Source organism: Phalacrocorax aristotelis, chromosome 1, assembly GCF_949628215.1.
Source record: "Phalacrocorax aristotelis chromosome 1, bGulAri2.1, whole genome shotgun sequence".
Classification (NCBI taxonomy): domain Eukaryota; kingdom Metazoa; phylum Chordata; class Aves; order Suliformes; family Phalacrocoracidae; genus Phalacrocorax; species Phalacrocorax aristotelis.
Window position 1 is genome coordinate 180019876 of NC_134276.1, and position 26372 is coordinate 180046247.

Consider the following 26372-nt stretch of genomic DNA (forward strand, 5'->3'; position numbering starts at 1 on the left):
CCAAGACAGATGAGGACTTGCCCAAGACAACTTATTAGAAGCCTATACCAGGGCCCTTTATCTACCAGAGCCAGAAGAAGAAGTAAACATCTATTTTAAAAAGACCAATTCGGTTCTCCTGGGTATAACCTAGAGCTTGCAGATATGACCCCATCATAACAGATGATTTCATACATCTTCAAAAAAGCCCTGACGAATAAAATGACTCACTCCTGTTACCTCCAAAGCATCCCTGTCATCAGAAAAGACACTCCCTTTTGGCAATGAGAATCTATAGGGTTGCAGTTTAGTAACTGGGACATAGTTCTGCCCTCTTAGAACGAGCAGGGGAGCCCAGGGTAATAGGCAACTCTATACTTGACTTCCAAAGTAGCCCATGGAGGGGGCAGAAAGTTGTGTGTTTGAACACTTGCAGTTCAGGCTTATACTGAATAGTGCACCTTGATCAGGCCATTGAGATGCTCCACAGTTCTGCCTCTCTCTCCTTACCTGCTCTTGTTCATCAGCATGTTTTCCCTTTTGCATCTGGCATCTCTGTTTTAAATGGGCTGGCAGCCATGAGTGCCCTTTTGTCTGACTTTCCCTGCAAAGGTCCCTAAGACTTTGTTACAGCTATTGCACCAAGAGCCCAAACCAGATGGCTGCTAGCCTCTCTTTTTTTGTATCCAATTCACTGTTGTAAATAATTAAAGGGAACCTGCTAATGAGAATCAGGGATAGTTCAGGTGACCTTCCTGCCACTGCTTTTAAGGTTTCCAAACAGAAACCACACCTTGTGCCTATAGGTAACTTATGCAATCAATTCTCCTTTGTCATTTCTCTACCCGCTCCTCCTTTGTCAGATACTCCCCTTCTTCTAGGTCATTTAAAAGCCATGAGAGAAGGAGGAAATGATAGCTTCTCACAGGTGTTTTTAGTACCCAGTCAGGAGGGGGGGTTATAGGGCTTGTGCTCTTATAACGCAAGTAAGCCAGATAGAGCAATACTGGTGATAATAAAGAACAGTGTTATCAGAGAAAGACTGTGGTGATATCTGGGTGATATTTTGGATGCTTCTGCTTTCAGGTATGAGTAATCTGAAGGTGCCAAACAATTGCAAGGTAATAACATAAGATCATGAAGGGGAAATGCAGTGAGAACTCTAATAAAACAATATTTCCATGAATCTTTATGGCCTGGAGAACTCAAGGGTCAAAGACAATCCATAGCCAGGAGGCACAGGCATGCCTTGTACTGTGGACAGGAAAACACTGTGTGTCCTCTGCAGGAAACCCTTTCCGTGGGGAAGGTCAGCAGACACAATGCACATAGACTGCCAGCGAAGAAGAAAAAGGATTCATTATGATAGCTATACATTTGTATTTTTTTCAGGGCTTAAATGTGGAAAACCTTAGGTGGCTTAATTGTTGGACGCTGACAGGCTGCTTCAGGTAGAAACTGCCAGCACGACCTCCTCTGACTTGCTGTCTAGCTGTATTGCACTCTGTGAACTCTTGAAGTGTTTTGTAGGTGTGCAATAAGTCAAGGAACCTCAGGTGTTAAGTTTAGCTTCAGGACAGCTATCTGAGGCTCATAGTTCAAATGATTGATGCATGGTTATATTTCAGGTCTCAGCAACAAACAACCAAAAACTTGGCTACTGTTCAGATTAGAGGCCTGGGTGTTAGACTGTTGGATTACACTGCTGATGCTTTGGCAATACGCTGAAGAAGGTAAAATTTAAGGGAAATTAAAAGAAATTGCTTGTTCAACTGACTGATTCAATTAACACCAGCAGGGAAAAAAAAAGAACAGCAACTCAAATAGGAAAATGACAGGTTAGAAAGTAATTGGATAAACTTGATGTGTTCGGATTGCCTGTGCCTGGTGAAATCCACCCCAAAATAGTGAAGAAGTTGGCTGAGACAGCCTTAAAGCTGCTTTCAATTGTTCCAAAAGAATTGTGGCGGAGCAGTGAGCATCCATGAGACTGAAAGGGGGCAAGGCTAACACCTACTCAAAGGGGCAAGCAAGCCACTGAATTGTCAAGCTGGAAAAAATGAACAATCAGACTCTTTGTGACCATCTAAAAGAACACAAAGTGGTGAGTAACAGCCGAGATGTATTGGAGCAAATCTGATCTAATCCAGTCCAAACAACCTAATTTCACATGATGAAAAGTGGTCAGATTCCTGTCACTTCTCCTGCTGTTGTCAACTGAGGTAGGTGACGTGTGCTTGACCCACTCCATTTGCAAAGCCAGCCTATGTCTACAAATAAATGTGTTAAAAGACATATTTTTCTTCACAAAAGAAAACATCTCTTCAGAATTTTTTTTATTTTTTATTTAGAGAACAGAAGATTTTACATCAGTTGCAGCAACGAGAAAAGGAATAAGCTGATCTCCACATGCACTATTAAAAAGAGAAGAATAGACAAGGAAATACTCTTAATCTGCAACAAAAAAAAAGAATCACATTACACAGACCCAAGCTGTCTGATCTTAAGGGTATTTTAGTATTGGACTAGATTGTGCAATTGCCGTCATCTGAACCGAGGAGACAAACAGCTGGTAGGAATCACATGGTTATTCCTCATACTTCCAGTTTTATTTTCTGTGGTTTTCTGTGATCCAGAAAGACTTGTGGCCTCGTCTAGCACTGGTGAAACGAACAAAACTTCCTCTGTCCGAGGAGTAAGGTGCCTTGCAGTGTGGGGGAACTCTAACTACTGAAACAGATACCCCCCAGGCAGTATTTCCCATCCCTCTTTCCTAGGTTCAGCTCCCAGTTCCAGCCAGTTCAACTTCTCAGGAGGTTTTGCTTTCACCTCTGCAATGTCTAAATCTGTGGTAGCTGGCAGCCCCGTGCCATGCAGAACGCTGTATTTAGGGCCACTCTCTGGTGTTCATGTCACTATAAGTAAGGTAGAAGGAAGAGACTGTACCACCTGGGGGACACAGCGCACTATCAGATAAGCACCAACCTCTCTGGATGCACCAGTACCCTCCATGCACATTCAGCAAGCATTGCTGTATAAAGCTCTCCCTGCCTGCTGCGCGAGTGCTGCTGGCAGGGTAGGGCAGCTCCCGTCAGGCACCTAGCCCTGGGTGGAAGCTCAATGTTCTCATCACACCCCTTTAGTATCAGCTTCTTTAGATATTTTGTTAGGCCAAGACAGCTAATGCACAGCCGGTCTCGTAAAGAATACAGCCAAGACAGCTGTAGAGGCTGAGTCAGCAATTTGTTTAGCCTGATACACATTTCCCTGCCCTGTTATAAAGTACTTCCCCACCAAGGTTAGTGTATTGGTTTTTTATGGAGCAACAGGCTCAGCTGGCGGCAGGAACTCAGACAGGGGATGATACAAGTCTCTGGGGGACAAACGTAACCAAGAGATACATGTGGTGAAAGCTTGACCTTTTGCATCTATCCTCTATTTTGCTGGGGAAATCTTTGAAAAACGAATCTACTCTACAGGATTAGATAGAAATAGTCTCTAGAGCTGAAGTGGTTGAGTGTCCCACAGGAAATTCCAGCTGAAAGCCATGCAACTTCTTTCCTACTAATTTCAACTGGAAATCAGATTGTAAAACAAGTAATCCATTTAAAATCAGCCTTTGCAGATTGGTCTTCCAGCAGAAGATAATAGAAACAAGAGTAATCCACAGAGACCAGCAAAGATTCCTGTGGAGCCCAGTGAAATTTCCATTAAAGATATGACAACTGTCCTGAATTAACAGTCGGTGCATTTGGCAGGGAGAAGCTCATTTTACCAGTACAGCCCTATCCATTACCAAACAGATCATTCAAAACCAGGGGTTAGTGACTGGCATTTGGCTGAGAAGTGATGCTAAGGAAGCTGGATAGAATGCTTTACGGAAGGGAAATTGAAAATACAGAACAGGCTGTGCCAAGGGGAAGACCTGAAACAGGCAGTTCTGATCATCAGCGGGCAGAAATAATGACTTGCAGAGTGGTGGGAGATGTCAAGGAGCACTTTAATTTCTCATTGCTTGAAGTGTACCTGCTAAAGGAGATTCTTGGTAAACCCTTCTGGCCCTTACGTGTTCCCAGGTAAGAGTAAACTTTCCCCTCTGAACTCATTTACTGTCTTAGAGATCATTATCTTCTTCTCCCCTTCTGTTTTTTAAATTGTTTTTGAAAGGTTTCCCTGAAGGGTGCTCAATCTATCAGTGTCATTTATATTATCTACAGGGAAAACCGAAGTGCAAACAGCTGTTTCTGCTTGTGATATGCTCCTCTCTTTAGGCCTTCTGCTGATGACCTCTACAGTACATGTGTTGAAATCTAAAATATTTATACATTGGGGTGACACTGTTCTTCTAATTAGTGCAAATGATGTTCCATGTCTTTCATAGCATCTCCTCTGAGACAGCATATGTGATCAGCTGTAGTAATACATTTGTTCTCTCTCTCCCCCTTCATTCTATCTCTCCTCCTGCCATGCTGAAAGCTGGTTTTATTCTTGGCTGAAACCCCTTCCATTTAGCACTGTCACATTTACTGAGTATCTCGGAGTAAAACTTGATCATGTTTTCTCCAGGGAATCAAGTAAATGTCTTTATAAGAAGAGTATGACTAAAGCACAAGGAATAGTACACTACCCTCAACGCTGTTAAAGCTGACGGTGTGCTACTGAGTTTATTTAGGATGCCACACCTCAGAGGTTAGTTCTCCAAATGATCTGTACAACGGTGAGCAGGACAGTAAAGTAGTAAAGTAGGAGGTAAAAGCAACATAAGTGATTGCATTAGGGCTCGAGCTCCAGAAGGAGGTCAAAGTCCTGCACTGATTCGGCTTTTCATAAGGTGGAGCTTGATCTTTCTCTCTGGCTGTGACTCAGAAGCTGGCTGAACTCTGTTGCTCCTGGCAGCCCGGAGCTCTGCTCTACCTTGGGCCCCTGCAAACTCTGTGACTGACCCTGAATAAAATGAGAATTGACTTAACACTGCCAGGTGTCATGGGCAATATTAAATTGTCATATAGCTCTCCAGAAGGCCAAGAGAGAAAATAAGCAGATCTGAAATGGATGCCATTCCAGCTGCTCACTGAAAAGCATTTTGTAACACTTTCCTCAACACTGTGTAAATATGAAATCCTACTGCCAGTAATCCTTAGAGGGAGCTAAATATTCTTACACCCAGATGAGTAAATTGAGACACAGAGGAGTGAGATCTTTGAACGGGGGGCAATGCTGGAGGAGAAAGCAGCCTTCTTCCAGCTACCTGCTCTGAGCACCCATGTACGTGGTATGCCCTGGGGTTTCTGTTGCAGCTCGGTGTGAGGGATGGGAGAGCCAGGTGGGATTTAGAGCAGCTTGATTGTCTGGTCCCCAGGGTGGTCGTGAGGCACAGCTTAGAGCAGCTCTGTCGCTATTCCTCCGCATGACAGCAGCTTCCCACAGCCATGGACAGGCAGTACTGGTGCCCAGGGTTGGTGGCAAGGTGCTGGCATTCCACAGCTGCGAGACAGCCAGGCTTTGCTGTTCCAGTTCAGCATTATAACAGCACAGAAGGCGCTGCTTTCTGCTTCTAGACCTTTCGTTCCGCTATGGCAGAAGCATATGGGCAATTTGGATGCTGATTTATAAGCCAGACAACTTCAGCAAAGTCCATTTTAAAGGTTGTAGTTGAACTGACTAATTTAAGTCAGCCAGAATTTTGCCAATAGCCTCATTTCTACCCAATTTGCCCCACTTGAAGATTTATCAGCAAATTCAGTCAACCTTTTCATGTTTCGTACCTTTTTGATCCTGTACTGGTACATACTGACTGTGCCTTCATAAATTAGGGCATGTGCTGCTTTGCCAAGGTGACAGGGTAGCAATATACTTTTTCAGGGCTAATGCCTGGGCAAAAATAGTTTGTCTATTAGGCAAATTAAAGTTTTTGCGTGATCCTCAATCTGCCTCGTCTTTCCTGTGGAGAGTTCTCCTGCTGCTTTATTCTGTTTTTTCCCCCACTGCTTCACAAATGTACCTTGCAGCATCTGAATTTGGCCAGGCTGAGATTTGGGATGGGGGCACAGGCGGCAGTGCCTTGGAGCCCCCCTCTGCCCAGCTGTGCCAGGATGCTTCGGAGGGCACCAGCCAGAGCAAGACATCGGGATCCAGCCAGGTCGGCGGTGCCGCGGGGCTGCCCCCGGGGCCCCATCTGGCTGTCCCATCAGCCAGCAAGGCTGACACAGCTAATCCCCCTCGCCTGCGCCAGGGACAGCTGTCAGATGGTGGCAGCTTTTTGGTCACTGCCAACCCAGGCCAAATTTAAACTGGTGTCCTGTGGATGGCCTTGGATCTCGTCATCACTCCTGTGAGTGACTTTCCCTCTGTTAAACTGGAGTTTATTCTGCTGGGTAGGTGGTGCTGGCGCTGGTTACAGTGAGGTCGCCTGAACCCGGAAGGTTGGGGAGGCTGAGCTAACCAGCCCTGCAGGTTTTAATCTGGGAGTCCAGGGTCTGCACTGATGGCTGTAAAATACAAACAGGAGGACGTGTTCAGCAGTTGCACTAAACCACATCCCTGCTTATTGTAGTGCTGATTGCAAAGGTCACAAAGCATGCAGACAAAGGCTACTTCTAATTATTATCCCAGTTACAAAAAAATCCCCCATGTGCAGTCATCCATGCAGAAACAAAGGAAGGGAAAGATGTAAGTAGCAGCTTTGGAGACTCACTTGCCTTTGTGTGTGTATATGTATGTGTAACATTTGGTGAAATATGCTCGGTCTGTTGGAATGGATATTATTAATTTGGTTCCAGTTCAGCAATTGCTCTTGACTAAATAAAAGGAAGGGAGATTGCCAATGAGCCTAAACACCTCACCTAGGCATATTCAAAATGAAGAGTTTCAAATTCTCATTTTAAAAGAAAATTTTTTCATGATTATCAAACTGTCGTATTTTTTTTTAAAAAAGGTTTTAAGAGGAGGAATAAGAAACTCAAGAAAAAAGGAAGCAGCTGACCTAAAACTACATTTGTCAGATATTCTAAATTTGACCATCTGACTGAATGAAATCTTTCACACAACCCCTTCTCAGAGGAGGTGAAGTGCGATCTAGACATTCAGGGCAAGTCTTTCACTCAAATCCTGCCTGTTGGAGAAGTCTCTGCATACCACAGGGATGAAAGTAGGCCAATCTTTGTCCTTTAGAGAGGCACCTGAAGGTATATCATTGAGGATTAAAATCTTCTGGGATTCTTGCCTCCTAGATGGACAGATGGCAACTCCACGTAACAATAAAAGCATCCTTGCAAAATAAATGCAAGACAATTAGTCACCTCCTACATATCGGGAAACCCTAATCCAGGCAGCAAGTGTTTGGTGGGGATTTGAGAGTGATCAAACAAGCTGCTCTTAAGCTATACTTTTTCTACAGCATATGGAGGGTAGTATTTAGGGCTGTGCAAATAACAGATTTTTTTTTCTTTTTGGTTCTGCAACTGAATGGCAAAATCAGAAATAAGAAATTGCAATCTGGATTGAATTCTAGGTTTTTTCTGAAACAAGACTAACAAAAATAATTACATATTCACAACAGATCCCATGTACTTCATTTCACTTTCAGCCAATTTAAAAAGCCACACCAACACGTGGTCCCATTAAGAAAACGCTGTCAATACCTGTCTCTCATTGCAATGTCAGTGATTAAAGTGTTGGCTCAGGATGTGGGATACCAACATTGAATTCCCTACTCTACTGAAAGGTCTTTCAGTGCACTTGCTCTGGACAGGGCTCTTACCATGCGGGTGTCCTGGAGCTTGCTCTGCTGACGTTATTCTATTTATCTGCATTTCTGAGCAGATGCTGAGTGTAGACTGCACCCAGCAGCCTTGCCAGGAGGGCGGTCCCAGGGCGGCAAGGATGGACGCTGGTCCTTCCTGGTGGCAGTGGGTAAGTCAGGGACACCAGGGACGGTGCCACAGCTCTGAGAGCAGGGCGGAGACCACAGCTGTGCAGCACCACAGCTGACCACCTTCCAGCTCTGCCTGAGCTTTGAACTGAAACCTTCTGATGACATAAGGAAATGCTATCAGAAGTGCAGAGGCTTCTCCATCTCGGTGTGTGTTTTCTTTTCTTCTGGCTTTCAGAACCAACATTATCATGGCCAGTACCTGCCTGAAAATGTAGCCTCTCACTCCACCAAGGGCCACTGCGTTGTTCCCCTGTAACATCCTCCCTTTTCCCTTCTCCAGCCCAGCCCAAAGTGCTGCTACCAAAATTGCTTCTGTTTCAAATTGCTCTGGCCACATCATACCTGTTAACTTCTTCAGGCTCCCAGAGGCATCTGCATCAGGTTCACTGAGTCCCCATGTTTTCTGTAAGCCTCACTGCAGTTTACACCCTGCTGTCGTACCTGGTCCTCATGGCTTTAGTTCAGCCCCAGTAACCCTTCCTTGCTCTGCCCTTTGGGTTTTCTTTCAGACCGTTAGCCAGGCCCTGCTCATGCTGCAGCTCCTGCTCAAATCAGTCTCATTTGCTTCCGCAGTATGTGGCCACATTGCCTCCAGTGCAGCCTCTTGGCACAGTTAAAGAGGCTTCTTCCAACGCTTTTGCCCCAGGAAGCCTGAAGACATTCACTTCCCAGAGGCCAGTTCCTTCCTGGGACTTGCCAGGTGCAGGGCACCGCTGGCAGAAGAATTGCAATATGTATTTCTTTCAGACCTCAACCCCATCTTACTGCATTCATCGGTGCAATGTTGCACTGATTTTCCATGCAAAATTAATCAGTGAGCAACTTCTCTCTGTATTTCTTGCCTTTCCAGCTCCTGACTGTTCAGCCTAGAAACTGGCTGGGACTGGTGTTGTCTCCCATAATTTCTTAGCACAGAGTCTGGCACAAAGGGACTCTGATCTCCACAGATCTAAGCCCTGCTGTACCACTAGCTAATTAAAGTTCCTTCCACATTTAGGACCCTAGTCATCCTTTTACTGACAGTGCTGTGAAATCGCAGTGACTGGAAATCAGACTCAGGGATATTAAAAAATAACTGACCAGACTGAACACATCAAACATTTTCTGACCTGTTTCACTTTGTCTCTCTTATCTGAACTGCATGGGTGGAATTGAGCTCCTCTATTTTTAAGCCTTTAACTCAGGCATTGACCTCTTTACTGCAGTCACCCTAAGTTTCCTTTGCAGTCAAAGAAGAGAGGGGCACTTCTGGGGTGCAGTTTGCTTGGCCTACTTTTGGGGTCTACTTCAGGGCAAGATGAAAGAGACCCCACAAATGCCTATTCCTCTTCACTGACTGACTGGCCTTTTGTATGCCATTGTGCACACTGTTAACTCTGAATAAGTGTTTTATTCATAGCATATATAGAATGTTATATGTTACATATGTTCTGTATTTTTATATCTATGACAGCAAGTCCATGCATTCATGTATTACTAGGAAGCTAATCAAACAGCTGTCATTATCATTGCAATGTTTTTCTTAGAGTTTCCTAGATGAGAACTCCACCTTCAAACATTCAAACCAGTATTTATACCAAACTAGACTGTGCGGGGTATAGATTTGCTAGGACCTCATCCCTGGTGGTTCTTTGTGTTTCTGATACTGTCACTCCAGCTCCAGCTATAAAGTCAGCGCCGAACCCTGGAGAATCTGGCTTGGGAGGCTGTAGCAAGATGGGTGTTGGTCTCTTCTCCCAAGTTACTAGCAATAGAACGAGAGGACCTCAAGCTGTGTCAGGGGAGGTTTAGATTGAATATGAGGAAAAATGTCTTCGCTGAAGGAGTGGTCAGGCATTGGAACAGGCTGCCCAGGGAGGGGGTGGAGTCACCATCCCTGGAGGTGTTCAAAAAATGTGTAGATATGGCATTTCAGGGCATGGTTTAGGAGGCATGGTGGTGTTGGGTTGATGGTTGGACTACATGATCCTAGACGTCTTTCCCAACCTTAATGATTCCTTGATTCTGTGATTTTAGGTCTTATCAGGGCTGCACAGCACCTTGCTGGGGAGGATGGCTGGAACAGGAACTACTGAGTACTTGTAACATCCATCATGAATTGATTCCTTACCTGGGCACAACTCCCATTGAAACTTTTGGGAGTGAGGACTTTGTGTGTCAGTGCAGGAAGCCAGACTGTCCCCCATTTTTTTTGCCCCAGCTGACCAAAATGAGGTCTGGAAATTTGAAACTACACTTGATTCTACATGTGGGTCACCTGATGCCAAGACCCACGATATGCAAAATTAATAACCCATCAGTGCCACTGGATCTGTGTGACAGATGCTGTTAGCCATGGCCACACTGCGACTGGTCCAAAAATGGAATTGGCACTTATGGAAAAGTATGGTTTAAAAAAAGTACTCAGAATGGTACAGCCTCTGAACTAACTTTGCTGGTACATTTATTGAAAAAGACAAGAGTTTTTTGGGGGAGGCAGGCCACACATACTGTTGTATTGGCTTTGCATGGTCAGGTTTTGGTAGCGAGGCGCACTACAGGGGTGGCTTCTGTGAGAAGCTACTAGAAGCTTCCCCCATGTGCGATAGAGCCAATGCCAGATGGCTCCACAACGGGCTCACTGCTGGCCAAGGCTGAGCCCATCAGCAACAGTGGTAGCACCTCTGGGATAACGTATTTAAGAAGGCAGGAAAAAAAACCCAGTGCAACACCAGCAGTAGCGGAGAGAGGAGTGGGAATATGTGAGAGGAACAACCCTGCAGACACCAAGGTCAGTGAAGAAGGAGGGGGAGGAGGTGCTCCAGGTGCCAGAGCAGAGATTCTCCTGCAGCCCATGGTGAAGACCATGGTGAGGCAGGCTGTCCACCTGCAGCCCATGGAGGACCCCATGCTGGAGTAGGTGGATGCCCAAAGGAGGCTGTGATCCCATTGGAAGCAGGACTTCCCATGGGAAGGACTTGTGACCCCACAGGGGACCCACGCTGGAGCAGCCTGTTCCTGAAGGACTGCACCCTGTGGAAGGGACCCACGCTGGAGCAGTTTTTGAAGAACTGCAGCCCATGGGAAGGCCCCGCATTGCCGTTCATGGAGGCCTGTATCCCGTGGGAGGGACCTCACACTGGAGCAGAGGAAGAGTGTGAGGAGCCTTCCTCCTGAGCAGGAAGGAGCGGCAGAGACAATGTGTGATGAACTGGCCACAACCCCCACTCCCCATCCCCCTGTACAGCTCAGGAGGAGGAGGGAGAGAAAACTGGGAGTAAAGTTAAGCCCAGGAAGAAGTGAGTGGCAGGGGGAAGGTATTTTTAAGATTTAGTTTTTATTTCTTAATACCCTACTCTGATTTGACTGGTAATAAATTAAATTAATTTTCCCCAAGTTCAGTCTGTTTTGCCCAGGACAGTAGCTGCTGAGTGATCTCCCTGTCCTTATCTCGACCCATGAGCCTTTCACTATATTTTCCCTCCCCTGTCCAGCTGAGGAGGGGAGTGACAGAGCAGCTTTGGTGGGCACCTGGTGTCCAGCCAGGATCAACCCACCACAGCCTTCTTGTATATGCCTAAACAGTAGCTCTGAAGAAAGTTTTCATTTTCTGGTTCAAATCACTCTGGGAGGAAGTAAATTATTTGACTTCTCTTTTTTTAATTTGGTATGTACTTGAGAAGAACTGGTATCAGTCACAGCAAAGGACACAGGTTTGATTGCGCAGATAAGGGGAGACATGCTGCCGTACATATAGACTAAATATGTGTCCTAGGAGCACATTCTGACATCATTAGTTCTTTTAACTTACCTACAAGATAATGTAAAATAATGGAAGAAAATAAGCTGCCGCCATCACTTTTCAGCAACAGTAAGTCATTTGGTCTTGAGCACAAATATTGCAGTAAAGCCTCCTGATACAAACACCATTTTGTGATAGACAATTCCGTTTATTTCCTTGAACTGGAATGCTAATTACCTCTATCAGTGGTTCTCCTGCCAAAGATCTGCTGCTACATCTGTGGGCAAATCTGTATTTGAATACCCTTCCAAGCCAGTAGCATTTCATTGATCAGATTTATGAAGGGAATGCATCTAGGAAAAATATATCCTGTTATCTTCTCACCTAGGAAAACAGCCCGATAGGCAGATTCTTTGGGTAATGGGTCTAACTTTCTGTATGGCAAATGAAAGTAGTATGAATAATATTTTAATCTTTCAGTGTATCTCTTTCCAATGATGAATTGCATTAAAAATGCATGGCAAAATATTTTCCGTTTCTTCCTAAGAGGCCTTGTAGCTGTTTTATTTTATGCTCAATGGAGCCTGCAGAAGCTGTCCTGCTTTCCTTCATGTGCTGCAATACCGGCACTCTCATGTACCTTTAAAAGAAAATTGGCTTTTCTGTACTGCATTTCTTATGGAAAGCCCCAGAGATCAGTATTCTCTTTCTCACTGGAAATGAACCCAAACCATCGATCAATATCCCACCGCATTTAGGAAGTGGGTTTCTCTAAATGGAACAGAACTTTGTGGGCTTATTAGCATTTCCTCTTCCTATACATCTGGCTTTATGCATAGTCTGTGACAGATGAATAGTTGGTACTTCTACCTGAATCATGCTGAAATACAGAACTGCAGCAATGCCTGCGCTAAGGCAGTTCCCAGGCAGGCCTGTGGCTGGCTGAGCACTGCCCACAGCTGCACCATCAGGCGCAGAGTAACCCTGCGTGCAGGGATAATAACAAGAAGATATGTCACTTCAGTGTCCAATAGACCCTTGGCCAAAGACATGGATTTTAGATCACAAAGGCATCAATGAAAAATGGCATGATAAATCTTAGTGATGGAAATCTTAGTGGTGGATGTGCTAAGCATTATGTTTGAAAACAAGCAGTCTTGGATTAAATTGATTCAAGTCCATGGAAGTTAATAGAAGTCTTTCCATGGGGTCCAAGACTGTGGAGCAGGTCCGGTCTTCTCCCTATGGCAACACACTGTAACATGAAGCATCTTGTAGGGTGACAAAGGACGGGGTAACTCCTCCTGACCATGCTGCACAAGCAAAGTGACAGAGGGCACCTGAACAACAGCACCCATTCTATGAACCAAATGGCTGCTGAGGCTTACAGCAAGGTGTTCATGAGTTCGGATGCTGGACATCCCAGACAGCCTGGCCCCTGTTGGTATTGTCAGTAACCCAACATGTTAAAGAAGGTGCTTGCTCTATAGATGCTGTGCTAGGAAGGCATTTATGTGACTGAACTAGCATGTTCTCACTGAGCTTTCTGTGTGTTTTTATAGACAGGTTAATCCTATCTGGGAGCTGGATTAGTGACGTTACAGGGGCTTTCTGGCTTGCCCATGCACTTTCTCGCTTACAACTGTGCAAGGAAAATATGTGCAACTGGAGACCTAGGCTGGCCAAGGCCCTGCAGTTGGCTCCTGTATTTAGGATCCCTGGGAAAATCAATACACGTGGTCTGTCACCAGCACAGCCCGAGCACCTGGCACATGCTGGCTGCCCCTCAGACCCATCCTCCTCACCCAGGCCCCCCTCTCCCTGTGAGAGGGCAGTGGGGACGCCAGCGTCACTGCAAGTCCCCACCCTACTGCGAGTAGCACTGGGTGCTGTGGGTGGTGCGGGCTGAGCTGGTGTTGGGGGAAGGCACATGAGGAGGAAAAGTAAACCCAGTGATCCTGCACGGCAATGTTTTGTACTTGGAAACAATTAGTCGGTATTGTAGCTGGCTGTGTGTTTGCATGTGAGCTCAGAAAAGTGCTTTCCAGAGCAGTAAGGAGGAGTGAAACAACAGCGGGAGCTGGCTAGTGCCAGCAGCCTGTCCTGAGAGATGGCTGATGCAGACACAAGCCCCCTGCTGCAACTTAAAAGGCTGTTGATATATAGATAAAAAGGTCTCATCTTTTAGGAGAATGAAAGTATACTGTCAGGTCAAGCTATCTGGGACTCGCAAGGAGGCAAAGCAGCTCTACAGTGGCACTAACTGATGCTTGGCGTCCTCATCACTCCAGCTACCAAAGCATGGGGATGCCCAGATATATTAAGTAAAATCCTTATACTGATAACCTATAGCAGGTGCTCCGAGGGCAGCTCTGGGGATTTCTCACTGCTTAGACATCCTGGCATCTTCCAACATTTAGCCAGAATTATACCCCCTTAATGACATCTAAAGCAACATGGGGTCCTCGGAGCAAAGGTCTGCCTTGATGGCTGTTATTTTCCCAGCATAGCACGTGTGATTATCATTCTTATTTGGCCATCAGCGATGCAGACAATGGATCTGTGTGTCTGGCTAACAGTTGTTATCACATATGGGATCAATATGTGCCTACAACTGCTCAGTATTTTAAGAAGGACAAGACAGAGGCGCGGAGGGTTGCACATAGCGTCTTCTCTCCCTGTACCATTCTTGGTCATAGGTTACTGGGTTATTCTAACATCTGATGTAACTGGGCTAATCCACTGGAAATCAATCAGATCAGCTGGGAATGGGCATCCAGTGATGACAGATCGAGTTAATGGTCTTTAACGTCGGTTCAGTGACAAGGGTCTAATCCTGGTATTTCTACACTGACATGCAGAGTGGAGCACGCATGGGAATGCACAGAGGCAGGCAAGGTAAATGCAGACTTGTCTTGCCTCCAAATTTATCAAGGCTTTTAACGTTATCACAGATATCTAAATAGCGGTAACACCAGAGCGCAGTGCTGTCCTGCTCTGGGTTTTGTGCTATTTAATGTGAAGTGCTAACTTAAGTATCATTTAAGCTAGATGGTTTTTATCTTCTTCTTCAGCACTGCTACCTTTCTGAAAGTGATGTGGTAGAGAACTATAGTCTGTTTTTCCCTCTGTAGACTTCAAGTTCTGTTCCCCAAAGATCAAGAGGTAATTTTTTGAGTTGTAATTGGGGTTGGCTTGAATTTTGACTCTTTAAGAGAAGTTAGGAAAAAGCACCCAAAACCAGACATTCAAAGTCACCAGTCATGTTTTAAAGACTTCATCATTTCCATGCTGCTTTACCTGTAATTCATCCTCACAGCTATTATCCGTCTAAAAAAATAGGCCTTTGCACATGAATAGAAGAAATATCAGTGAGACTGCTGATATGGGAAAGGCCAACAGGATCAGACCTTAATATTTCACATCTAATCCTATGAATATTGTGTTTATTAGGTTCCATATGCTCTGCTAATTCCAGCTTTATTTATAATATGTGGCTTATTTCTTAGGATTAGGTTTAGAGCAGCAATTGGCTGTTCGACAAACAGTGTACAAAAGCAGCCCTGCCTTACAGCTAGAAGTGACTTTTTCTGCTTGGATTGTGAAAAATATTTATCCAGCTCAATATCTAAGGAATTGAAACTCTCCATGATGAAAGCTGTGCCTCCTAACGGGCCTCGCATATGTACAAAAGCATTTTCCGATTCACTGGTGCTAACCGCTCCACAGTGGTGGAGGAATCTGGGGTGGCAAAGATTGTCCAAAAGCGTTAGCCAAACCGTCTGCTGCACCTGCCAAAATATTTCTGCCTCCGCCTCCGCGGGGCTGTTCAGCTGCGGTTCACTGCACTTTGCAAACCCCTCTCTGCCTTTCACCATCACTTCCCGCTGCAGCTGGGATGAGCCACAGCATCATGCAGCGGTGGGTGCACAGCCTGTGTGCTTGAGTGGGAGCAGCAAGCATTTTGAGCCAGGTGAGAGGGCAAGTGAGTGCGTGAGGTTGGGAATGGTACCAGAAGGCAGTTTGGGCATGGAGGCCAGTGGCTGGGCTGCGGAGTCGAGGGTGCCCGTGCCCCCGCTGCAGAGCCTGTGGTACCTTCTGCTGGAGGCTGTTGCTGCACCTAGGTTGGCAGCATCCTTCAATGCCCAGGGTCAGGCCCCACCACCGACCCCTCCAGGCTCCAGATCACATCGTCACCCACATAGCCCTCCAGCTCCCAGTTCCTTTTCTGAACCTCTTGGAAAATCCCATCCTAAAAATAAGCTGCTTGGCTCATGGACGCATCAAGAAAGAGCGAGCATACAGTTACTAAACAAACACAGGTGAGGCATAAAACTGTACATACTATTGGTTCATTTACACATCATCCAATTAGTTCGTCTTGTCCTCTGGCATTAGCATCACATGCCTAGGCAGCCATTTAAATGCTGGAGTTTTTCCTTTATCTTTGTTTCTTACAGGATTACTTTTCCTTCTGTTGGCTGGTTGGACTCACTATCTCTCTTCCAAGGTCAGGGTGAATGTGAACCACCCACAGCCCCATCACCGAGTGTGAAACACAGGCGGTCCTATGACCAACTTTCTGCCCTGCCTGGAAGGTCCTGTGGCCAGCTCAGAGGACTCCCATCTGCACACCACACAGGCTTTGGACATGTCTTTCCCTAAAACAGCCATCACACTAATGAGCGAGGGTGAAGAAAATGCTAGAATCAAAATTAAGTCAACCGTGTTTCTGCCACTATTTCAAATAAACCCAAATAAAACTAGTTAATTGGGATGGCAAGCAACATCAGCCTGCTAGTCTATAAATTAATAAGAAATCATTTGAGCTGATCAGAAGATTTCCTTCTCTCTGTACTTTGGGAATTCACAACATCCTTCTGCTTTAGCACAAAAATAATCATGAAAGGGCTCCCAGTCCAGTGGTTCCATCCCTGTTTATGCTTCCTCCTCCCCTCCCCTTCCCTAGCTTCTGCTTCACCTGGTCCTTCTGTCTTCTGAGATTCCCTCTTTTTCCCTACTGTCTTCTTTTTCATTGTCTCTCTACAGAAACCATTTTCTCTTTTAAAGCATCTCTGTGCTTTAGTCCCAAGTCCCATGTCCCAGCGACTAAGGATCATACCAGGAACACCAACAGTTACAATAATAACAATAACCATAATAGTAATAATAATAATTCTCATCTGCAGTGGAGGATATTGAGGCCAAATGCCCAGGAGAGCTGGCCGGTGAGGACCTTACCTTCAATACGAAGGAAGATCTGCAAGTGCTGCAGCTGGTGGGCAGCCTGGCCCTGAGCCAAGCCCAGGGCACAGGGGCTCTGTGCATGTTTCCAGGAGGTAAACTGCTGTTTATTGTGTCTCCCACTGACTGGCTTCAGCCGACTTGGCTTTCTGGCAGCAAAGCTGTAAAGTCATACAGGTAAATAAGGTAGGAAAGTTCTTCTCAATCACTCAGTCCCTGTCCCGGTGTGAGTACCAAGTTGCTTCTTAAACCCATGGGTGAAGCCTCCGTGAGCAGCCACACACGGCACTTGCGGAGTGATGCTGCCCACCCGGCTGCTGCCCACCTTGGCACGCAGGCGCCCAGCGCTGGCTCCAGCCACGTGGCAAAGCAGCCGCAGGGCTGAAGCACAGCTGCCAAGTGTGGCTTTCTAGCGGATGGCTTATTGCTTTTCACAGAGTGCTGAGCCTTGGGGATTTCCTAAGGCATCCTTGCTGGATGTGCGGGAGGGGGGAGCTGAGCACACTCTGCTACTTACTAAGGGAGTCCAAATCTCTAACTCAGCTGTGGAGACCCAAAGACTCCCAAAGGAGTCCCTCTCCTGCCCTTTAAAAGCTTAATCTGTTGCTTGGTGCTTTTCTTAATGTCCCAGCTGCAGAACAGTGTGCTAGGGAAGAGTCCCAGCTGAAACTGGGCAAGTCTGTGGCTCTCAGGTACGGCAACAAAAATTCCCCAAATCACCCAAGGCAAAGGAAAAAAGTACAAAGTTGTGTTTCTTTTACAATCTAATGTTTTTTTGGCAAGCCTCGTGATTGTTTTCCGGGGGGAATATTATATGCATGTCAGTATGCTGAAGTAGTCCTGTTGTTATAATATTCCCTTTAACATGATGCTGAGACTCTTTTTAAAGGTGTGCTTACCTACACATGGCAAGTTAAGTTTGACAGAGTAAGAAGAATGATAAATGAGGTGAATTTGCAAGTTTTTCTCCTTAGGTCCCATTCCATTATCACCACTTTCTCCCAGCGCAGATCTGCCTGCTTGGACTCTCAGCTTAATTTGCAAGTGCAGTTTGAAAGACAACTGATTTCTGCATCAAATCAGTTTAGGATGAGAGGAAATGGCCTCAAGCTGCGCCAGGGGAAGTTTAGGTTGGATATCAGGAAAAACTTCTTCACCGAAAGGTTTGTCAAATATTGGAACAGGCTGCCCAGGGAGGTGGTGGAGTCTCCATCCCTGGAGGTATTTAAAAGAAGAGTAGGCGTGGTGCCTGAGGATATGGTTTAGTGGTGGACTTGGCAGTGATAGGTTAGCAGTTGGACTCGATGATCTCAAGGGTCTTTTCCAACCTTAACGGTTCTATGATTCTAAATCTGTGAGGAGCCTGTTGTGGCCTTGTTAAAGGGGAACTGCTTGAAATGGGGGATGTATTTTCAAGTTTGATTTATTTACGTACTTCAAGGATTTTAAAAAAATTATTAAAGTGTTCTAATATCTTGTTCAGCTGGTGACAAGAGAAGTTGGAAAAGATTAAAATTGCACAAAGGGGTTTTATTATTTTATGCAAAGGATAGGCAAATTAAATTAAATCACAAAGTGTTGGTAGTTTAAAAAAAAAACACACCAGAAATCATCCTAATCTTAAAATCTTATAAATTATACATGTAATATGGTAATAGGGCCTAGTGAATATGTTAACTTTCCATCCTCGTTCAGCTAAAATGTTGATGCACAAATGTTGCACAGAAAACCACATATTTGCAGTGGGATGTAACTGCGATCTAATTTAGCAGCATTTCTTTCCAATTATCTCTTTGCTTTCCTCCTCATGAGCCTCAATGACCCTTTTCCCTTACATGCAGCTCTCCTAGGCAGGAGTGAAATGCAGCTCAGGGAGGCATTTAGTGGTACCTTGTTTTTTTGCCAGCACCCAGGGCACTGCCTGCTAATGGTGTGGAACCATAGGCTCGTTACCTGCTCCCACCCAACTTCTCCCCCCGCAGCTGGTGGGTTTGGTAGCTTTTTGGCATGGCTGCAAGACCCCAGTGGGACTGTGGGACTCCTGCCCTCCTGGACTTCTCTGGGGGAATGCAACATCCAGAACCTTTGGCTGCTCCGGTTTCTCAAGTTGATGAATGATTGGAAAATTCAGTCCTGGAGATGTCTGCATCTATGTATATGGAAACACAGAGGCTGATGAACGGGAGCCAGAAAGACAGAAATAGCAACAGGTTGTAATCCAGGCTCGGTGGCATCTCCCTCTGCTGCTGGGAAGTACTGAAAGGGACTGAAAAGCAAGGACAGCGAGTTTGCGGCTTGCCTCTCTAGTATTCTCCTCAGCTTTCCAAAGACTTTCTCATCCCTTTCCTTGCTGCCATCCCCTCTGGATGCCGGGTGGCATTACTAGAGGAGTGGTCCTATGAGGAGTGAGGGCCTCAGGGACACCATTTCCATGGGGCTGGCAGCTCGGGGATGTGCTCCAGGTGGCCATGCAGTGCCGCAGCCCATGCCACGGCCTCGCTCGTGCCCAGACGCATAAAAGCAGTGTCTGCCCTATCCTTTCACTTTCCCTAAAACTCAGACAAAACTAACAGCTCTGAGAGCTGTGTCCACCCTCAAATTCAATATAAACTGGTGGGAAAGTTAAAAAATTATCACGAGGTGGAACTGAAGCACATTGGTGAAACCCCACACAGCCAGTGTCCTCACAGAAGCCTGATTTCTTTAGGGAGCCAGGCCTAAAATCATAATTAAGCAGGCAATGCTGTCAAGAGAGGCTGTGCCTGTGGGGTCTGGACAGGCTGGATGCTGGCTGGAAGCCCTGAGGCTTTGTTATCAGAGAGCTGACCCCCACCTACACACACCCGCAGTACACACACACATATATGTGTGCACACACAGAGAGCACGGGGTCTGGTGTGGGGTGAGAGCTGTACCAGCCACCGCAACACACCTATCACATGGCTGTCACGGTGCATGGGAACCACATCCTCCAGCTCAGGACTGGAGATGTCACGGAGCTTCACAAACAGCAGCTTTTTGAGGCATGGAGGGAACAAAAGAAAAAAAGCAATTATCTTTTCATCTCAAGTTGAGCCAAAAAGAAAAGTATTTTGGTTTTCTTTGGGATTGTTCTTGTGGTGGAACAAATGCATTTCACTTATCCAAAATGCAGTGGTTTATTGGTTGAGGTACATGGAAGGCAAAAGCCATAGGGGTGTAAAATGGTTGCAGCCCTTCCAGCCCAGTCAGAAGACTCCAAACATTTTCTTACCTCTTTGAAAAAGAAGTTGTCCCTCTGAAAGAGCAACTGTTTCCAATGTGCAGAAAACCCTCAGGACACAAGTAACTACAAAACCTGCATACCTTCCCCCTGGTCCTTCCACAGTGGCTGTTTTGCCCCTGCCCCGAGGCTGCCAGCAGCAGTATGGGGCTGCAGGCAGTCCTGGGCCCAGCAGCGCTGCTCTGGATAGGGCTCTCCACCAGGTGAGATGCCCACAGTGCTCCAGCCCAGAGAAAGCACGGGGTCATCTACTGCCTGCACCCGGCTGGTAAAACCCATGGGTAACATCCCCGGGTTGTTGCTGTGTTTTGTGTTACTTTGCTTTGCTCATAACACACGAATGGGTACTGCACTATGAAAGCACAAGCTGTTCCTCTCTTCTTCCCCCTCTCTTTTTCACTTGATTCAAAGCAGTTTGCTTTTTGGAGCAGCCACGTTGTTGGGGAAAGGCTCCTATCTCTTGCTGCTGGCACATGGTGTCTCCCTGGTGCAAATGAAATACAGGTATAAATAGCACTAGCCTCCACCAGCTGCCACCCTGGGGCCTACCCCAAGGCTAATCCATTTCAAGTCTGTCAAAGTCCAACCTGCTGGCCAATGGTCTTTCTCCACAGACCTTTTCGTTATAATTTTCACAGGTTCCTCCTTCTGCTCCCGCCTGGGGTCTGCTCCAACCCTCCCTGTGCACCCGAGGGTGCCTTGCAAGGACTGGGCAGTGCTGGCTGCAGGAGCAAGGAGCTGTGAGTGGGCTTCTTACTGAGCACTCAACCCTGGAAACCATTTTCAGTCTCAACTGATCAGGATGGGACTGAACTGATGACTATTGTGCTTGTTGAAGGGCCGATGAACAGAGCAGACCACAGGCAGGCAGCCTGAATATTTACGCTCCATGACCCCATTGCATATGAGCATGATTAGCCTCTTTGGGCTGATGGGCTAGATCTCTTTGTATTAAGCATTAATGAAAATATGTTGCATTACTATTGGAAAAGAAGGATTATGTACTTCCGGGGCTTAATATCAGAAGGCTACGGTTTAACTATGTTTTGCTTTCTTGGTTAATATTTTATACAGGAAAGCAAGCTATGATCTTGATACATAACGTTGCTGCTCCCTGAGAATCACAAAATCCCAAGGACAGTCACAGTGCAGTCATAAATATGTATATTGCGTCAGCAGCAAGTGCAGATATTTTGGTAAGACTTACGGGCTAAGGACTTCAATGTGGATTCCTCTGATCAAAATTTAGACATGACAGACAGAGGCTAAGCCGGTAGCTCCAGGCCCCCTTCGAAATCAGTGGAGAGGAGTGGGCATTTCTAGGGCACAATTCATCGGACCTGTATTAGTCCTGCTTTAGGATAACATGAGCCCCACAGGTGTCTGTGTGTCTGCTCTGACCTAGAGGCACTCTGGATAAGTAGTCCAGGTACAGAGCCCACTGTAAATGTCTGACTTTGGTAGGTGAATCCCATACGAGGCAAGAAAAAATAATTTGTGTCCTTCTATAACAAAACCAGGAGAGAAATGGAAGGTAGGGAGTGGGGTGAGATTTTTTAACACTCCTCCTTGCTGTTTGTCCTGCTCAGCTTGGGTCAAGCACAAAAACCCTGCAGTGCCCTAGAAAGGAGATGTTGACTGATGGGAGGGAGAAAGAATGGGAAACGCCATGAAGCCCCTGCCCTGTTTTTTGTCAACCAGAAATCCACCCAGCCCAGGTAGTTCTTGTGAGCTTTTAAGCACAGGAAGGGTCATGAACCTGGGGAGGTGTTTGCAGATGAACTCACGCCTTACATCAGTGGCTGCTGTTCAAGGTCTTCCCGCAGCTGGCTGGAGCACAACCAGCATCCTTGGCTTTCTACAGCTCAGGCACATCTCAAGCAACAATTATTTCCCCCCTTAGACCCAGAAGCCTTTTTCTTAAAATAGGCTTTTGAAAAGAAATCCTTCTCTTGGTGTAACTGCTCCAGCCTAGCAGCTGTGGGCAGGTCTTGACCCCCAATCTCACTGTCTGAGGACAGATTCCCCCCTGCAGAATACCTGTAATTCAAGCATTTGATTTTTCCCAGCAGGTCATAATTTCTGCAAATAAAGCCTATTTGTGTAATGAAACATCAAGTACTTCACACAGGGATGCAGAGCAGTCATATAGGGAAAGAGCTCTCAAATGAAATGCCGTGCCAAGAAAGATTTAATTGTAGTTACCGTACAATACCAAAAAAAGAGGGGGAAAAAAAACCCTGCAGGAGCAGGCTGTTTTCATTTCCCAGCAATTTCACAACAGCAAGATTACCTCGGTGCTCAACAAGCTCCTGTCAGCACTAATTGGCATCCTTGCTGGCGGGTCCGCGTGGAGGAGATGAGGTCTGAACGGCTTGCAGGGGCAGACCCACTCCCACACCTCCACACAGGCAGGAGAGATGCAGGCAGGTGAGATGCAGGCAGCCACTCACACCCCATGCTCGGTGCCAGGCAGCGGCCCCAGCCCCTGGCACCTTTCAGGATTTCTGCAAAAGAATTTCCCCAGACATGAAGAAAGCAAGTGCGTGCACAGGCACTCTGATATCAGATGGGGGACTCGCGCCAGGAATTTGCGTGTAGTTGGCAACTTTGTAGTGTGCAGGGACACCTACTCCTTGGATATAGCGAGCGTGTAGATACCTGTATAGCTCGGAGCACATGCTTCAGTGCTTTCTTCCACAGGGGCCTTAAAGAGCCTGTGAGTTCCTCCCTATCTTATTTACTAATAGCATCCAAAATGATCACAGGCTTTTCCCATCCTAACCTTTGCAATGGTATTTTCCACATTTCTTACTTCCTATGAACCTCCCCTTCTTTCTGGTTATTTGCCACTGCGTGCACATCTCTTGTCGGTGATGGAGTCGAGAGTTTTTCATGTGGAGGTAAAGTTTATTGCTGACTCTCAAGTGAATCTTCAACTAGGGTCACTGAGTTTCTTCACTTGGCCAGGGACCAAACCAGCCCCTTCTCTCTGCCGTTTCTATACCAAATGGCAGCCTGTCCCAGGGTAGTGTCTAACACGGGAGCTTAATGAAGCAGCCAGGGAATTTTAGGAAAAAAGAATAAACTTATGAGATTTCCTGTTTTATTTATCCTTCTTATTTTTCAAACAACAGTTAACTGAACTGAAAGGGCTCATACAGCTTATACAGGGTTCCCCTATTACTTGCATTGCACGGAAGCATGGCTTTCAGCCAGATGGCTCTCTGGCTGCAGGACTATGGGGCTGTGTTTGTACCTCAGACATTTAGATGTTCCCATTCCCTTCAGTGGCAGGTGCTTACTGTTTCTTGGGTAATTTTTCTATCCAAGGTATTTCCAGGGTGTTTTAAGATATTTCCAGTTCAGTAGGTATTGAGAGTTGACTAGATGTGTTTTCATTTGGTCTAGCAGTACTAGCTCTGAGTGCTGCACCAACACATAGGCCTCCAAACCCAAATCCTAAAGGAGGCTTATCTGAATCTCACCAAGGCTTAAGATGCACTTTCTGTTGTCTTCTGCAGGTTTTAGAGCTTGTCCAGCTATATTATTAACCAAACAGACTAAGCAGTGTTTCAGCCCTACCTTTAGCAGTGCAGCAGAAGGGAAGGGGATGGGCAATGTCAAGACTGCATGGTCTTCCCTCTCAAGCTCTTTGTTTTTGCAGAGACTCAGCCACCGTTTGGGCTATATCTCCCCTTTCTGGAAAGGTTTTTAAAGCTGGGGAATAAGTCTGTGTGTGACAGAGAGGGTAACAAGGTAGGTCATGTATAAAGGAGCCATTGGTAAAGTTGGCTGCAAACTTTCAGTCCCGGTTGCCTCCCAACAGCATCCTGGGTTTTTGGAAGAAACAGTATTATGCACACTCTATCAAAAATGCCAAACTGTTGCCAAATATTTTCCAGCCAAATCTAGGTTTAGATTTTTACAGGAAAAAAGAAAGAAATGTTCCCATGGCTAAAAATTACCTCTGCAGTAGCTCTGTGTAATTACTGGAAATGCAGATTTATATATGAAGGATATCTTGCTATGCACAGTACTGTAAGTAACTTTGTGAATGTGTCAGCAATAAAAATGCCTGACTTGTAACACAAAATTCTTGCAGTAAGGCAGAGAGAGAAGAGCAAAATCTGATTGCCCACCAGTAAGTAAGCATTTTATTTTTGTATGGAAATAAACATCTCCATTCCTAATGACTATGTAAGCAGAAGTGCTTATGACAGCTAGCTTATTTCTACAATAAGAGGTTTCTTGGGACTGGACGGTTGGTAGAATAGGGAAACTGCTTTGCATTCATTAATATTTGTCTGCATTCCTAATATTTTAGGTGGTCAGAAGGGAAGGGCCCTTAGAAAGATAGCCTCAGTATCATAGCAGTGAAAACCTTGTTAAAAGGCAGTCAATGGCATTAGATTTATTGTCTTTGCAGCTTAGTGTTAGCAACTCCTAACTAGTCTCAGCTCTGCCAGTGAGCTGGTGTATAGTCCTGCAAAGCCATTTAGCCCCCAGCTCTGGCAGAGGGCAGTCTCCACCCCATTTGGCCGCTGTTTTGCAGGAGCTGGAGCATCCCAGCTATTTTTGGTGGTCTGAGAGAAAAGAAAGGAGCAGGCACAGGTCGACTCTCCCATTCTTGGAGGAGACTCAAGTCACTAGCAGTGGTGATGGCACTTCAAGGGATGCTTGTGTCTTGCCTTCCCACCCTTCCCACCATCTGCGCTTTCTTTTGGTGAGGTCTGTGCTTCCTCCTGGCATGGGGTGGGATGGGATGGAGCAGGGCTGGGTGACCCTGCTCAAGCCTGGCTGGTGTGGTCCAGCACTAGGGCTTGCTTCTAAGTCTCTCCCCAGCTCTGCTGCTCTATCCAGCTACTCTGCTCCCAACCCCACTCTGCAGTGGGAAAGTCTCTGCCATATCCCCTCCTGAGCCTCAGAAACTGCTGGCAGTCCTCCAGCAGGTATCCCTGCCCCCACATTGGATGCTGTCTCCCAGGAGATGGAGTCTCAGTAATGTTGTGGCCGACGCCAAATATTAAGTGCCTCTGAAAAGGTTTAAGATCCTATCTTCAGGCCTCTGATTTTGAATACCCATGCTTTAATTCAGGCATGGTGTGTGGGAAAAATATTAAATAAGCAATAATTCCTTCATAGGTATAATAGCCATGCTGGAAAAATCATATTTTTACTTTAAAATTGATAATAAACACAAGCAATAAATAAAGGTAATGATGCATTACATGTCCATGACAGTAGGTGATACCAAGCCTATTAAAACAGTATCAATCAGGCACTGAAAATGGTTTATATTTAGCACATCTCATTTTAGATTAAACAGACTCTGCTCTCAATTATCCAGTAATTACCTAGAGGCATGAAGGCATGTACACAAAGATACAGCAAAGTGACTGTGTGAGCACTGGCTTACTTTGCTGTTGGTAAACTTCATTTTGTCAGGATTAATTGTCGAGAAGGCTGGTGATGAACACATGACAAGTGCAACACTCAATAATGCTTTAATAAAGTGATGGAAGCAAATGTTTTCCATCAAACCTCTTCAGCACGGGAAATGTGATTAATTAAGCACATTCATCTAATTACTGTATGAATTCTCAGGAGGTAAACGTATACTCCAAGGCAGATTTGCTGGGTATGATTCCAGAGGCTAGATTCAATTTATTTTTATGTGGCATTTTTATGTAAACATTAAATAGGTTCTTTTTTAAGGAGAGATCTTAACTGTGATTGGTTTCCAGCAGTGGCTCAAAGACGGTCCTAATCACCAGTATTCATCGGAGCTAACAACAGCTCTTCCTTCGGAATAACTCTCTTGCTTTTCTATTACCTCCAGTGCGACAGAGCATTAGGAAAAAATGCAGCCACCAAAATGTTCGTTGAATGTTGGCTGTGTCTTACAAGCCTTCACCTTTCTTTTGCATTAACAATATTTGGGTGTGCAGAGCTGGTGCTGTTTTTCTAATTAGCATCAGCAAACGGAGGATAGGAGGCTCAAAATTGTGTCCTAAGGGTCTTGACATTCAGTACTGCTGGGGGACAAATGTTTTAAAAAACAGGAGACATAATGTTGCTTTCCTTAATCCAGGCATAGGTACCTACATCAGCAGCTGTAGGGGATGCTGAGCTCCCAGCGCTTTCCAAAGCTGGGCAAGGGAAGCCCACAGGCAGGGCAGTCATGGCAGCAGTGATGGGTGCTGGTGGCATCCCCCCCCAGCCACGACTGC